This window comes from Nicotiana tabacum, chromosome 7 (genome assembly GCF_000715075.1).
Source record: "Nicotiana tabacum cultivar K326 chromosome 7, ASM71507v2, whole genome shotgun sequence".
In the NCBI taxonomy this organism is placed as follows: domain Eukaryota; kingdom Viridiplantae; phylum Streptophyta; class Magnoliopsida; order Solanales; family Solanaceae; genus Nicotiana; species Nicotiana tabacum.
Genome location: NC_134086.1, coordinates 6,971,654 through 6,988,596, shown reverse-complemented (window position 1 = coordinate 6,988,596; position 16,943 = coordinate 6,971,654).

Genomic DNA, 16,943 nt, shown 5'->3' with positions numbered 1-16,943 from the left:
TTTTGGTCATTTTACCTAATTTCGCATATTAGCTTAGAATTTAATTGTAGAATCAGTTACTTGAAGTGTTATTATTATGAAATTGAATTGAATAGATTTGGGCCATTTGGAGTCGAGTACTCATGGCAAGAGCGTGGTCTCGTGTTGATTTTGAGTCGGTTCGAGGTAAGTGACTTGTCTAACCATGTGTGGTGGACCTCCTCCTTAGGATTGGTATATTTTGTAATTGAAATGCCTTGTACGTGAGGTGACGACTGCGTACTTGTGCAAATTGTTGAAAAATCTAGTTTTCTTTAAGTATTTATTAGTATGTTCCCTTCCCTGCTTTTATTACGTGTACTATTAAGCCTGTTGTTAGCTTAGGAAAACATGTCTAAGTGATTTAATTACTTTAATTGTTCAACCTGGTTATATGAATTTTGTGCAGCATGCTAGGCTAGAATCACTTGTTTACCTTAAAATGAAATTCGTCCTTTCTGTATAATTTTCTGTTGTTGCTGCGTATTTATTTTGGGACTAAGGATGTGGGATTTCGGTAGCTCCCCATTGTCTATTTATTTTGGGACTACGGATGTAGGATTCTGGTAGATCCCCCTGCACAGTTATATAGAACTACGGGAATGCACCTGGTAGATTCCCCCAATACTGGTTATTTAATTTGGGACTACGGAACGAGATTCCGGTAGATCCCCGTGCACTATGAGTTGGATTATGGGACGGTATCCTTAGAGACCTATTGGATATGTGGATTTGGGACTACAGGACGATATCCTGGGAGATCTCTGACTTGTTACTATTGGTGCTGAGCTGTATTTCCTTCCGTGTTTACTCTGCTTCTGTATAGTTGTTGTTGTCCTGTATATTTTGTTTTATTTTCACTGTTGTACTTATTTATACTGTTCTGTTCTATACTGTTGAACTTTATATTTTTTTTAACCTCAGTAGGACCCTGACCATCCTCGTCACTACCCGACCGAGGTTAGGCTTGGCACTTATTGAGTACTGCTGTGGTGTACTCATGCCCTTTCTGCACATGTTTTTCATGTGCAGATCCAGGTACTTCTACCCAGTCCTATCACCCCTGAGGCGAGGCGACTGCCATAGTGACTTCGAGGTATATCTGCCGCATCCGCAAACGGAGGAGTCCTTTTCTATTCCTACTTTTTAGTACTTAGCCCTTCTGTATTTTATGTTCTTATTAGACATTCCGGAGTTAGAGTTATGTAGTATTTCTTAGCTTGTGATTCGTGGGTTTCCGGGTCTTGGATTTATGTATTGGTATTGAGAGTTAAACATGGTGTATGCCTAGTGGCACATTTAAACACTATTACTACTTTATTTCTGTTTTAATTTTTTTTACTTCCACAAATTTTGGTTTTTCTTCCGCAATTTAGGCTTACCTAGTCGTAGAGATTAGGTGCCGTCATGATGGTTCACGGAGGGCAAACCGGGGTCGTGACATTGTGAAAGCTAGGAAAGCCATACAATTACAGATTTTATTACTCTTTTTCCTTATATTTTGCCAATTATAGGTTAACATAACATAAGCAGCGGAATGAAATGTGCGGAAGAAGAAATTCAACAGTTTAACTTAATACAAATACGGTTCCATAAAGTAGTTTACCCAGAACCATGTGTTATAATCTCACGAACCATTTACGAATACTACAAATAGAGCCTGAACAAAGAAAGTACATAACTGTCTCTGAAATAAATAAGAAAAAAAGAAAGTAATATAGAAGGGGACACCAAGTGTGCGGACGTCTGCAGAACTACCTTGGATCTCCGCGTGGACTGAAGGTAGCCTCCAACTACGGTCCAAGAGCTGCTCCGGGATCTGCACATAGTGCAGAATATAGTATCAGCACAATCGACCCCATGTGCTGGTAAGTGTCTAGCCTAACCTCGGCGAAGTAGTGACGAGGCTAGGACAAGACAACCAAATAAGCCTGTGCAGTTAAATCATATACAACGGATAATAATAACATAAACTAGCAGTTAAAAATGGGAAGGGGAAACATGCTACGAGGGGATATCAAGTACTAACATAATTCTAGTAGAGAAACATAAAGAACACCATAATTCAATTATCAGCAGGAATAAGGAAAACAGTAACATGTGCACGGCATCACCCTTCGTGCTTTTACTCTTGTCCTCACCATAAGAATCAATAGATTCGGCACGACATCACCCTTCGTGCTTTTCTTTCACATAATCATGGCACAACATTATCCTTCGTGCATTACACTCATATCATGGCACATCATTATCCTTTGTCCATTAACAATCACAATATCGGCACGGCGTCACCCTTCATGTATTAATACTCACAATATCGGCACAGCATCACCCTTCGTGCATTAATACTCACAATATCACGCATAACATCACCCTTCGTGCTTTACACTCTTCCTTACCCAAGCAACAACAACAAACAAATTTGGGCAAGGGAATTAATAGTTTCACAATAGTATCCCGGCAAGGGAACAATAATATCCCGGCAAGGGAAACAATATCATAAGCAATAATATCCCGGCAAGGGAACCAACAATATATCTCATCTCGTTTCCACAATCACTTCACAACATGAATCTCAACTTGAGCCAATGCTCAACAATGGTCAATTACCAAGAATACTTTCATAAGCCTTGTTCAACATTCATAATCATCATAATAAGCATGGACAATACATAACAGAGTCACAACATTCATAGCATAAGACTCACATGCATGCTTGATACCAACGTATAGATACTCATCACCACACCTATACGTCATACTCTACACTTAACACGTAGCAAATAAGACCACAACTCCTATTCCCTCAAGCTAAGGTTAGACCAAACACTTACCTCAAATTCCACGGCCAAACTTGTAATGACCCAACTGATCGTTTTGAGCAATTACATCTGATTAGGCAGTTTGAGGTCATGATCAGCTTCGTATTATGTGTATCGACTTGCTTGCGCAGTTCGGGCATGAAACCGGAAAGCTTTTCTAGTGTTAAATTTGATTTTTTGATGACTTTGGTCAATATTTTTGGCAAACGGACCCGAATCTTTGTTCCAAAAATCCCGATAGGTCCGCAGTAAAATATGAGACTTGGACATATGCTCAGAATTGAATTCCGAGGTCCCTAGCCTTAGAAAACAATTTTTGAAGAAAATTGTTGTACTTATTTTTAAAGGAAATAACTAAATAATTTAATATTTGAACTCATTGGTATAGGGCCCGTATTTTGGTTCCAAAGTCCAATACAAGGTTTTTATGATATTTAAGTCCTATCTATGAAATTTAGTGTGAATCAGAATTAATTTGACGTGATTTGGACGTCCGGTTGAAAAGTTAGAAAATCATGAGTTTTGAGGTTTAATTCATAGTTTTTGATGTTATTTTGATGATTTGATCACACGAGTAAGTCCTTATGATGTTTTTACACTTGTGTGCATGTTTGGTTTGGAGCCTCGAGGGCTTGGGTGAGTTTCGGATAGGTTTAGGCTATGTTGTGCTTGTTTTTGGATGCTTCATCGCCATTTCTTCAAGCAAAAATGATACTATATTAAGAAAATAAGATTCAAATTCAGTTTTGTTTGTAACATTATTTCCGTATCAAAATTATGGATCCATAGGAAAAAGAATCATCAAATTTGGACATCGAATGAAGAAGTTATACTCATTTTTGTGTCAGGAAAATTGCTTGTTTCTGGTGTTTTCGCAAATGCGAAGTTTTTCATCGCATTTGCGATGCCCAGTTCCCAAATGTGAACTTTTGGTCGCCAATGCGACTTCTATTAGCCCTGATTTGCCTGCAATTTGCAAGGGTTCGCAATTGCGGGGTTGCAAATACGACATGTGAGGCCTGTTAAGTAAGGTTTTGACAGGATTTTCACCCATTTTTTAATTTTCTTAAACCCTAAACCTCCATAGGCGATTTTTCAAAGACCCAAACTTCTCCAAATCATTGGGAAAGTGTCTCTAATTAATTTCAACCTATATTTTATGATTATATCTTAGATTTAACATCAAATTCATGAGAATCTAAAGGAAAATTTGGAGAAAATTGTGAAATCTTTCAAAAATGTAAAATAATGATTTGAATGACCAAATGGTATCAGAATTAGATAAGTTTTGTATGGGTGAACTCGTATCAGAATATGTATTCGATTTTTGTAAATTTTATCAGGATCCGAGGTGAGCCCGGGGAGTTGACTTTTTGCAAATTGTATAGGAATCATAGTTTTGTTAATTGGAATTGTTTTCTCTTGCATTGTTAGATGTATTTAAGTCATTTTTGGTTAGATATGAGCCGTCCGGAGGTCTTTTCACCCAAAAAGTGCATTTTAGAGTATCGATTTGTCGTCTTTGAGGTAAGTCTTGCCTAACCTTGTGTGGGGGACTTCCCCTTAGTAATTAAATCTTCTATGCTAATTGATGCATGCGAGGTGACGAGTGTGTGCTCGGACTTATCTGTGGAAAATTTGCCTCTAGGGTTCTTAGGTCCTTATGTGGAAAGTATCCCATTATGATTGGGTTTCCTAATTGCTTAAATTGCCTCTATAAGCTCCATATGACGTTGCTAACTTTTCTCTAATTCTTACATGTTACCTTGACCCTTAATTGCCTTAGTTGAAGTGATTGCCTTCCTTATTGTTTTGATACTTCTTGATTGTGAGTTCCTTTATGACTTCGTGCAAATATGTTGCATGTCCAATTGTTGTGGTTACTGATGTAGTTATCATATGCTGATTATGATTTGTTGTTTTTAGAGGTTATCGTGCTTCTTGGTTTTCCGTGACCCTTATTATGTACTTGTTAATTCCCTTGCCGGGACGTTATTGCTTATGATATTGTTTCCCTTGTCGTGATATTTTTGTCATACTATTGTTCCCTTGCCGGGATGTTATTGCTTATGATATTGTTTCCCTTGTCGGGATATTGTTGTTATACTATTGTTCCCTTGCCGGGATGTTGTTATTTACAATCTTGTTTCCTTTGCCGAGATGTTGTTGTTACACTCTTGTTCCCTTGCCGGGATCTTTTATGATTGATGTTAATTTGTAAATGGGATCGGGTGGCACGCCACCACGGTGATATTTCACATGGGAGCGGGTTGCACGCATGCAATAAGATATATGAAATGGGAGCGGATTGCACGCCTGCAACAAGATATATGAAATGGGATCGGGTTGCACGTCTACAACAAGATATATGAAATGGGATCGGGTGGCACGCCACCACAGTAATATATGAATGGGATCGGGTGGCACACCGCCATTGTAATATTTGAAATGGGATCGGCTTGCACGCCTACAACAAGAAAGAATAAAAGTGAATATTTGATTCTTATGGTGAGAACGAGGGTAAAAGAACGAAGGGTGATGCCGTGCACTTTCTGTTTGCTATGCCTATTTGTTGTTACCAATTCAAGTGTTTTAACTGTTCAAATTCCTTTACCTCTGTGATCCTTTGTGATGGAACCCCTCCGTGTTTTCAATACTTCGCCATATTTATATACATATTTTTTAATACTTTAAAATTTCAATAATTGTTTCATCTTCAATTCATTTAGTTACTCAATTAAATTTCGTTTAACCGTATGAGGTTGTATTTTACTTAAAAATTTGATTTCTACTAAGTTAATTTATTAAATTTCTTGTTAAAGGTAATAATTCATTCGATGTTGTACTTTATTTGAAAATGGTACTTTCTCTATTCAAATGATTTCTAAAAATAACTTCATCTTTTCTTGATAAGTTCCTAATTGGTTTAGAAGTTGTACTCTACTTTATGTTATGTAAATCAAACACCTTGAATATCTTAATTGCATTAGTTATGGACCCTACGAACTGAGTAACATGAGAACGTTATTGTGTAAAGTGAGATAGAAATATGTGGGAACAAGGTGCCGAGTTGTGCTAAAAGTTTGGTAATTGAGGTTATGATATGAGACATCAAGTTTGAAATAGCTGGAAATTGTGCATAGGAAATGATATGATTTATTGAGCTGACATCGCCTTCCTTATTTGAGTACATTTTTACTTGTATGTGTTCCAGCTATGTTGGTGTTAATTTATTTGGTTATCTTTTGTTTCCACCAGTGTTTCTCTTTATTGTTTTTACTGATTGTAGTTTGTTCTTTCCCTATTATTGATATTACTATGTCATTTCTAGGTTGATAGTTTATTATCAAATCCTGTTCAATTTATTTGACCAACAGGTGTCTGGGCTGTTCCTCGTCACTACCCTACCGAGGTTAGTCTTGATACTTACTAGGCACCACTGTGGTGTGCTCATACTTCACTTATGTACATTTTGTGTAGAGATCTAGGTATTTTATTGGTAGTAGCTGTGCGGGTCGTTGCGGTGGAGACTCAAGGTAAACCAGCTATAGCGTTCGCAGGCCTCGGAGTCACCTTCATTTGTACTTATTTCCATATGTTCCTTTTGTTTCGGAGCAGTGATATATTTATTTTGTTTAACTACTTTTAGAAAGTCTTGTGACTTGTACCATTGGTTTTGGGAATTGTAAATTGTTAATAGTTATTTAAATTAAAGTTAGCAAATATAAATGTTATCTCAGTTAATGTTAGGCTTACCTAGTTTAGAGACTAGGTTCTATCACGACTCCTTCGAAGGGATTTTTGGGTCGTGACAAGTTGGTATCAGAGCTCTAGGTTCATAGGTGCTACGAGTTATAAGCACGTTTAGTAGAGTCTTGCGGATCGATATGGAGATATTTGTACTTATCTTCGAGAGGCTACAGAACTGTTAGGAAATTCCACTTCTTTCATTCCTTATCGTGTGACATTGATTCAGCTCGAAGTGTATAACTTATATTCCTTTACATCCATTCGTGTATAATATTACGCTCTTAGTGACCGCTATGAGCCAATGGTTCACGATGCTACAGACGGACTATGAAGGAGTCAGGGATTCACAGACACTATCTCAACGTGTTGTCCAGACTGAAGATACAGAGGTATTGAGAGGCTATTCAATTTTTCATATGGAGACGGAGCGGTTTCCGACATCTGGTTGGTGAGTGCGAGCTTGGGAAGGTTTAATTGATTGGTTAATCATCGAGATCGTGGCAGGGTCGCGGGATGGAGGTTAATTGGGGATAACTGGTAGTATTTGAGTACCTTGTGATTTGTGTTCTGCGAGACGTGAAAGTTAGCTTTGCATATCACCAGACATTGTTTTCTATGGCTTCGCGCTAAGTGGAGGAGTCCACTAGCGACGTTCAGGTGGCAAAGTTAGATTTATATCAGTTTTGGCCTAAGGTATGTATATAAGTGGTATTGGAAGGTTTCTAAAATTTGTATATAACCAAATATTGAGATCTTTCAAGGGATGATATTGGGGCTTTGAGGGGGATATTGCTTATCGACTATCTGAAGAAATGGTTCAGTTTAGTAGTGATGGGGTCAGCATGGCAATGGAAGTAATTGGTACTTTTGAATGGGAATTCTCTACTTGCATTTGTGGTAGCACTCTTGGATTGGACGGTTTGTATGACTCAGTTGAGTTGAGAAGGTGTGGTCTTGATGGCCTAGTTGCGTACGGGTGGACCTCAGAAGGGTTTTCGATGGTTTGGCAATGGCTTGAGTTGGCTGTCTACTACGAGCATAAGGAATATGTGGTAAATTGTGGTTTTCTCCTAAATCGGTATCAGAAATTAATAGAGTGTTGGCATTATTGGCTATCACATGTGGAGAGCGGGCAGTTTGGGAAAGACCATTAAGTTTTGGTTTGCGAGTTGCATGGCTAGTGGCATGGTGATTACTGGGTTTTGAGGCTTTTGAGGTTAATGTTTTGTTATGCGTCCAAAAACCCTATATGGGTGATTCAGTAGAATGATAAGGTATGAGAGATATATCAGCCATTTGATTTGCATAGTTGAGTTGGGTATGAAAATTTTGGCATTCCTGAGGTTTGGAGCTAGATGCCCTCATGTGTGGACTATTTCCTTATTGCGGATTGTGAAGAAATATCGAGAATGGGATAATTAATAACATGTATTATCGATAAGTTGTCGTGGATCTTTTGAAGTATATTTATCTAATTGGGAAGGATCAAGATTTGGTTGAGACAATGTGAAAGCTCAATGAGAATATGTATCTTGTATTAGGTTAAGTTTGTGTGCTCATGTGAGATTGCCATTTTGGTTATGTTATCAGGCAGAATGGATATTATTTATGCCTCTGGCCTATGTTATGTGCTTCTCTCTTATGTTGTGATGAGCTATGAGGCTGTATGACTATTCTCCACGCATGTTGTGATTCTGTTCGGGCCCGATGCGGGCGAGATAGCCCTCGTGATGTTAATTTGCTCATTGCACCTTAACTGTACTTGTTTCTTTTATGTTATTACTTCTATTCACTTTTTCCCACAGTTTTATTTGTGCACTATGATGTACTTGATATCAGTATTCATATGATCAGTGAGCCCGAGCATTTTGGCTCGATGAGTATTTGGGAGTGGGCTGCACACCGCAGCGGATGTTGTGTGAGATACCCTTTCCTTGTGTTTATTTGGTGTTGTGTCTTCCCTCTGTGGGATGATTTGATGGAAAACATATACTTTTGTTGTCACACATGTTGTACTTGTTAGATAATTCTTCTACTTTGTTTTCCTTTATTTGTGTTGCATAATTGAGTTATTGCTGATTTGGTCTGCGAATTGTGTAGTGTAAGAATCTGTGTGGTTCCGTGATGAGTTGTTAGTTGGATTGCTTGTATTGGCTGAGATGAGGTTCATAGACCTGATATTAGTACTATGGTATTGGGGGTGGGGAGTGTTTGGAAGTGACAGGGTGTTTCTGCTAGGATTTGGGTAATGGCCCTTGGCGGGCGGGAGAGCTTCGTGACTTGTTAACTTCATGGGCGTCTATGAATCTCCGCATGTCTCTTTATCATGGGCAGTGTTGTGGAAGTCCAGAACAAGGTTGTATTCAATGTGAAGTATATTGCCGTCATCCAAGATGTTATTTGAGCAGCTATGGTGGTAAGATGGTTATTGCTTTGAGTATGTGAGTTATGTGGAACAACATGTGATTGTATTCTGGATTGAAATTTTTCGCTTGATTCAGCTTGTTTGGGTGTGTTCAGTGTGATGATGTGAAATTCGGGTCCTATGATGAATTTCAGATGTTGAGGTTTGGGTCCTATTCTAAGGTTATGGACTAAGGAGGAGATGAGACATTTAGTTAAGCTGCATTGTCAGTTCTACATAGGTTGGATGATGGGGAATCACCCCCGGGTGTATGTATGAGGAGCTCATGCAGTGGTTCGATGGCTTTGGAATGACTCTGGGCGCATTCGAGGGCGAACATATGTTAAGTGGAGGAGGATGTAATGACCCAACTGATTGTTTTGAGCAATTTCATCCGGTTAGGCAGTTTGAGGTTACGAGCAGCTTCATATTATGTGTATCGACATGCGTGTGCAATCCAGGCGTGAAATAGGAAAGCTTTTATGTGAAAATATAAAAAATATAGTAATTTCTAGTGTTAAAATTTAATTTTTTATTGACTTTGGTCAACATTTTTGGTAAACAGACCCGGATCTATGTTCCAACGAACCTGGGAGGTCCGCGATAAAATATGGGACTTGGACGTATGCCCAAAATTGAATTCCGAGGTCTTAGCCTTAGAAAACAATTTTTGAAGAAAATTGTTGTACTGGTTTTTAAAGAAAATAAATAAATGAATTAATGTTTGAACTCGTTGGTATCGGGCCCGTATTTTATTTTCGGAGACTGGTACAAGTTTGTTATGATATTTAAGTCCTATCTATGAAATTTGGTGAGAATCGGAATTGATTTAACGTGATTTGGACGTCCGGTTGAAAAGTTAGAAAATCATGAGTATGGAGGTTTAATTCATAGTTTTTGATGTTATTTTTATTATTTGATCGCACAAGTAATGCTTTATGACATTTTTAGACTTGTGTGCATGATTGATTAGGAGCCCCGAGGGCTTGGGTGAGTTTCGGAAAGACTTAGGCTATGTTGCGTTTGTTTTTGGATGCTTCATCGTCATTTCTTCAAGAAATAATGATACCACATTGAGCAAATGAGATCCAAATTCAGTTTTTCTTGAACCATTAGATCCGTATCGAAATTACAGAGCCATAGGAAAAAATATCATCGAATTTGGACATCGTACGAGGAAGTCATACTCATTTTCGTGTCGGGAAAATTGCTGGTTTCTACTGTGTTCGCAAATGCGAAGTTTTTCATTACATTTGCGATGCCCAGTTCCCAAATGCGAACTTTTGTTCGCAAATGCAACTTTTGTCAGTCCTGCTTTGTTCGCAATTTGCAAGGGTTCGCAATTGTGAACCCTGGGTCGCAAATGCGACATCTGAAGTCTGTTAAGTGAGGTTTTTGACGAGATTTTCACCCATTTTTCAATTTTCTCAAACCCTGAACCTCCATAGGTGATTTTACAAAGACCCAAACTTCTCCAAATAATTGGGTAAGTATCTCTAATCAATTGCCAACTATATTTTGTGATTATATCTTATATTTAACATCAAATTCATGAGAATCTAAAGGAAAATTTGGGGAAAATTGTGAAATCTATTAAAAATGTAAAATGATGATTTAAATGAACAAATGGTATTGGAATTAGATAATTTTTGTATGGGTGAACTCGTATCGGAATGGATATTCGATTTTTGTAAATTTTGTCAGGATCTGAGCTGCGAGCCTGGGGAGTTGACATTTGTTGACTTTTTGCAAATTGTATAGGAATCATAGTTTTGTTAATCGGTTTGTCCTCTTCGAGGTAAGTATCTTGCCTAACCTTGTGTGGGGGACTTCCCCTTAGGAATTGAGTCTTCTATGCTAATTGTAGTCCATGCATGCGAGGTGACAAGTGTGTGCTTGGACATATTTGTGGGAAATTTGCCTCTAGGGTTATTAGGTCCTTATGCGGAAAGTATCCCGTTATGATTGGATTTCTTAATTGCTTAAATTGCCTCTATATGCTCCATATGACGTTGCTATCTTTCCTCTAATTCTTACGTGTTACCTTGACCCTTAATTGCCTTAGTTGAAGTGATTGCCTTCCTTATTGTTTTGATACTTCTTGATTGCGAGTTCCTCTATGACTTGGTGCAAATATGTTATATGTCCAATTTTTGTGGTTACCGGTGTAGTTATCACGTGCTGATTATGATTGTTGTTTTGTTGAGGTTATCGTGCTTCTTGGTTTTCCGTGACCCTTATTATGTACTTGTTGATTCCCTTGTCGGGAAGTTATTGCTTATGATATTGTTTCCCCTGCCGGGATATTGTTTTTATACTATTATTCCCTTGCCGGGATATTGTTTTTATACATACTTCTTGATTGCGAGTTCCTCTATGACTTGGTGCAAATATGTTATATGTCCAATTGTTGTGGTTACCGGTGTAGTTATCACGTGCTGATTATGATTGTTGTTTTGTTGAGGTTATCGTGCTTCTTGGTTTTCCGTGACCCTTATTATGTACTTGTTGATTCCCTTGTTGGGAAGTTATTGCTTATGATATTGTTTTCCTTGCCGGGATATTGTTTTTATACTATTATTCCCTTGTCGGGATGTTATTGCTTATGATATTGTTTCCCTTGCCGGGATATTGTTGTTATACTATTGTTCCCTTGCCGGGATGTTGTTGTTTACGATTTTGTATCCCTTGCTGAGATGTTGTTGTTATACTCTTGTTCCCTTGCCGGGGTTCTTTTATGATTAATGTTGATTTGTAAATGGGATCGGGTGGCACGCTGCCACGATGATATTTGAAATGGGAGCGGATTGCAGGCCTGCAACAAGATATATGAAATGGGAGCGGATTGCACGCTTGCAACAAGATATATGAAATGGGAGCGGGTTGCACGCCTGCAACAAGATATATGAAAAGAGATCAGGTTACACTCCTGTAACAAGATATATGAAATGGAATCGGGTGGCACGCCGCCATGGTAATATATGAAATGAGATCGGATGGCACACTGCTACAGTAATATTGGAAATGGGATCGGGTTACACGCCTGCAACAAGAAAGAATAAACGTGAATATTGATTCTTATGGTGAGAACGAGAGTAAAAGCACGAAGGGTGATGCCGTGCACTTTCTGTTTGCTATGCTTATTTGTTGTTACCAATTCAAGTGTTTTAACTGTTCAGATTCCTTTGCTGCTGTGATCCTTTGTGAAGGAACCCCATAGTGTTTTCAATACTTCGCCATATTTATATACATATTTTTCAATACTTTAAAATCTCAATAATAGTTTCATCTTCAATTCATTTAGTTACTCAATTAAATTTCCTTAAACCGTCTAAGGTTGTATTTTACTTAAAAAATGAATTTCAACTAAGTTAATTTATTAAATTCCTTTTTAAAGGTAATAATTCATTCGATGTTGTACTTTAATTTAAAATGGTACTTTCTCTATTCAAATGATTTTTAAAAATAACTTCATCTTTTCTTGCTGAGTTCGTAATTAGTTTAGAAGCTGTACTCTACTTTATGTTATGTAAATCAGACTCCTTGAACATCTTAATTGCATTAGTTATGGACCTTATGAACTGAGTAACATGAGAACGTTGTTGTGTAAAGTGAGATAGAAATATGTGGGTACAAGGTGCCGAGTTGTGCTAAAAGTTTGGCAGTTGAGGTTATGATATGAGATATCGAGTTTGAAATGGCTGGAAATTGTGCATAGGAAATGATATGATTTATTGAGCTGACATCGCCTTCCTTGTTTGAGTACATTTTTACTTGTATGTGTTCGAGCTATGTTGGTGTTAATATATTGGGTTATCTTTCATTTCCACCCGTGTTTCTCTTTATTGTTTCTACTGATTGTAGTTTGTTCTTTCCCTGCTATTGATATTACTATGTCATTTCTAGGTTGATAGTTTATTATCAAATTCTGTTCAATTTGTTTTACCAGTAGGTGTCTGAACTATTCCTCATCACTACTACACCGAGGTTAGTCTTAATACTTACTGGGCACCACCGTGGTGTGCTCATACTACACTTCTGTACATTTTTGTTTACAAATCCTAGTATTTGATCGGTAGTAGCTATGCGGGTCGTTGTGGTGGAGACTCAAGGTAAACCTATTATAGCGTTCGCAGGCCTCAGAGTCACCTTCTTTTGTACTTATTTCCGTTTGTTCCATTTGCTTCAGATCGGTGATGTATTTATTTTGTATAACTACTCTTAGAAAAGCTTGTGACTTGTACCACTGGTTTTAGAAATTGTAAATTGTTAAGAGTTATTTAAATTAAAGTTAGCAAGTATAAATGTTATCTCAGTTAATGTTAGGCTTACCTAGTTTAGAGACTAGGTGTCATCACTACCTCTTCAGAGGGATTTTTGGGTCGTGACAAAACTCAAGCCTCAAGCACCGCTTTCCCTTTAGATTTTGCCTCCAATTTACTTGTATCTAGCCATAATTAACTTAACAACATCAATAAGTGCTAAAGAATTCAACTCTAATGCTTAATTATAGGTTTTCTATCATTTTTCCCAAAAAGTCAAAAATCGACTTCGGGCCCGCTTGGTCAAAACTCGAAGTTCGGACCAAAACCCGAATACCCATTCACCTACGAGCCCAAATATGCAATTAGTTTCAAAATCCGAGCCCAAAACAAGGTCTAAATTTCAATTATACAAAATGCCCTAATTCTACCCAAAATCCCTAATTCTACCATGGAAGAACAATATTTAGGCCTAGAAATCTAATGGGTGTTGATGGAAAATGAAGGAGATGAGTTTAGGAACACATACCTATGATTTGGTATTGAAACTTCTCTTCAAAAATCGCCTAAGGTCTGATTTTAGGGAAGGAGATAAGATAATATGGCTTATTCCCATTTTGCTACTATTTTAAAAAGACTGGGCAGGCCTTCTTCACGTTCGCGAAGGGCTTGCCGTATTCGCGAAGAGCTGCCTTCCTCAGTTTTACACGATCGCAAGCTCTTCCACGCGTTCGCGAAGGGTAAGCCTCCCTGACCTTCGCGTTCGCAGACCAACGTACATGTTCGCGTAGACGAAATGATAAATTCCCAGCCCACCTCCATTTTACTATACGCATTCACGTGACACAGGTCGCGTTTGCATAGAGCAGCCCCCAGTCCTCCTTGTTTGCAATCTTGGCTACACGTTTGCATTGAACAAACCCAGCCCCAGCTCTGATTACACTTCGCGATCGTGAAGAATAAAATGTCTGTGTACCAGAAGCAGCAAAGACCACAGAAGTCTCTAAGTCTAAAAACATCCCGAACCCCATCTGAAACTCACCCGAGCCCTCGGGGCTCCAAACCAAACATGCATACCAACCTAAAAACATCATACAGACTTACTCGTGAGATTAAATTGCCAAAATAATGCCTAGAACTACAAGTTTAGCATCAAAATCAAAGGAAAAAATCGCAAGAACTCTTAAGTTTCAAATTTTATAACCAAGGGTCTGAATCACTTCATATAACCCCCGTTTCTTTCCAAATTTTACAGGAACCACTCAAATATCAAACCTGTGCCTGGCTCCGGAACCATAATACAGGCCCAATACTGTCAAATTCAAACATCGTTAAATTTGCAAAAACTCTTATAATTTCAGTTAAAGAATTTTCTTGTAAAATTTATTTCTCGGGCTAGGGACCTCGGAATTCAATTCCGGGTATACACCCAAGTTTCATATTTTCCATGGATCCTCCAGGACCGTCAAATCATAGGTCCAGGTCCGTTTACCTAAAATATTGACCGAAGTCAACTAAAATTTAATTTTAAAGGCAAAATTAGCATTTTCCTCAAATTTTCACATAAAATCTTTTTCGAATATATGCCTGGATTACACACGCAAATCGAGGTGAGACAAAAGGAGGTTTTCAAGGCCTCGAAACATAGAATTGACTTTTAAAATAAGTGATGACCTTTTGGGTCATCATATTCTCCACCTCTAAAATAGTCGTTCGTCCTCGAACAAACATAGAAAAGAAGTACCTGAGTCGGGGAAAAGATGAGGATATCGGCTCTGCATATCGGACTCGGACTCCCAGGTAGCTGCCTTGGCAGGCTGACCCCTCCACTGAACATGAACCAAAGGATAACTCTTCGATATCAACTGACGAACCTGCCGGTCTAGAATAGCTATCGGCTCCAACTCGTAGGTCAAGTCCTTGTCCATTTAGACAGTGCTGAAATCTAACACGTGGGATGGATCGCTGCGACACTTTTGAAGCATGGACACACGAAACACTGGATGCACAGCTGATAAACTCGTTGGCAATGCAACTCTGTAAGCCACCTCTCCCACTCGATGAAGAATCTCAAAAGGATCGATGAATCTAGGGCTTAGTTTGCCCTTCTTTCCAAATCTCATCACGCCCTTCATGGGCGACACCTGAAGCAACACTCGCTCTCCGACTATGAATGCCACATCATGAACCTTGCAGTTGGCATAACTCTTTTGCCTAGACTGAGCTGTACGAAGTCTATCCTGAATGATCTTAACCTTATCCAAGGCATCCTGCACTAGATATATACCCAACAACTGAGCCTCAACCGGCTTAAACCACCCAAACGGTGACTAACACCGCCTACCATATAATGCCTCATAGGGAGCCATCTGGATGCTCGACTGAAAGCTATTTTTGTAGGCAAACTCCACTAAAGGCAAGAACTGATCCCACAAGCCTCCAAAGTCAATAACACAAGCTCGGAGCATATCCTCCAAAATCTGAATAGTACGCTCGGATTGTCCGTTCGTCTAAGGATGAAATGCCATGCTCAACTCGACCCATGTGCCTAACTCACGCTGAACTGCACTCCAGAAATGTGTAGTAAACTGCATACCTCAGTCAGAAATGATCGACACAGGCACACCATGGAGACAAACGATCTCCCAAATATAGATCTCAGCCAACCACTCCGAAGAATAGGAAACTACCATAGGAATGAAATGCGTTGACTTGGTCAGCCTATCCACAATAACTTGTCGTGCCCCGTTTTTCTCGCGAAATCGGGTTTATGATATTTTGGTTGGGACAACTCTTTCCTTTTGTGAAAGGAGGTTTGCATTTTTGAAGAGTCGCCATATAACGATTTAAGGTACGTTAGGGCACCTATAAGGTTCATTTATAACTATGTTTGTTAACTAGAGACAGGGTAAGAGCTTGAAATTATCCTAAGGGGAAGGTGTTAGGCACCCCTCAGGATCCACTAGTGTGGTTCCCGGCCAAACAGTTTTTGTGAATTTGTACAAGTAACCAAATAAACAAGTATGGTTCAAATTGTGGGGGATTTAAGTTTAAGAACACAGATGTTTGAAAAGCAATTAATGAAAAGCAAGAGTTTAAAAAGAATTACAATCTAAGCACATTTGTGTATGTAAAGGGGGGTGTGTCCTAGGTTTGTTTATATTATGGATCACATCAATGCAATACCCGGCATGACACTCCTCAAAAAGGGGCTACATGTGGTATTAACTCACCGGTCATCATGTCCATATCTACCCATTCCCGCCTCGTGAAGGTAATTAAAGCGAAAGTTGGTCTTGACCCCGATTGCATGTTGTTACCCGTCCCTTCCTATCAATCCCGGAGGAATTTAGGACTCCTATCCTATAAGAAGGGGGTTCTAGGCAGACCCTCAAGTTTAAAGTCAAAATACTAAGGCGACATATAATAAACAAGTAGGACTTCAATTAAGGGGAGCATGAAAAACAAATGAAAGGCTCAGATATACCTCCACACACAGTACACATAAACAACATGACTCATACACAATTAAGGTCTGAATTCAGATTTTAAGCATGGTATCTAAATGATAACAATAGAGTCATATTTATAACATAACTCAAATAGGAAGTCCTAATCAGTCTTGCTTACTGATTTTAACATGCTGATAGTTAAACAAAGACGGTTCTGGTTTTTATTTAAGTTATA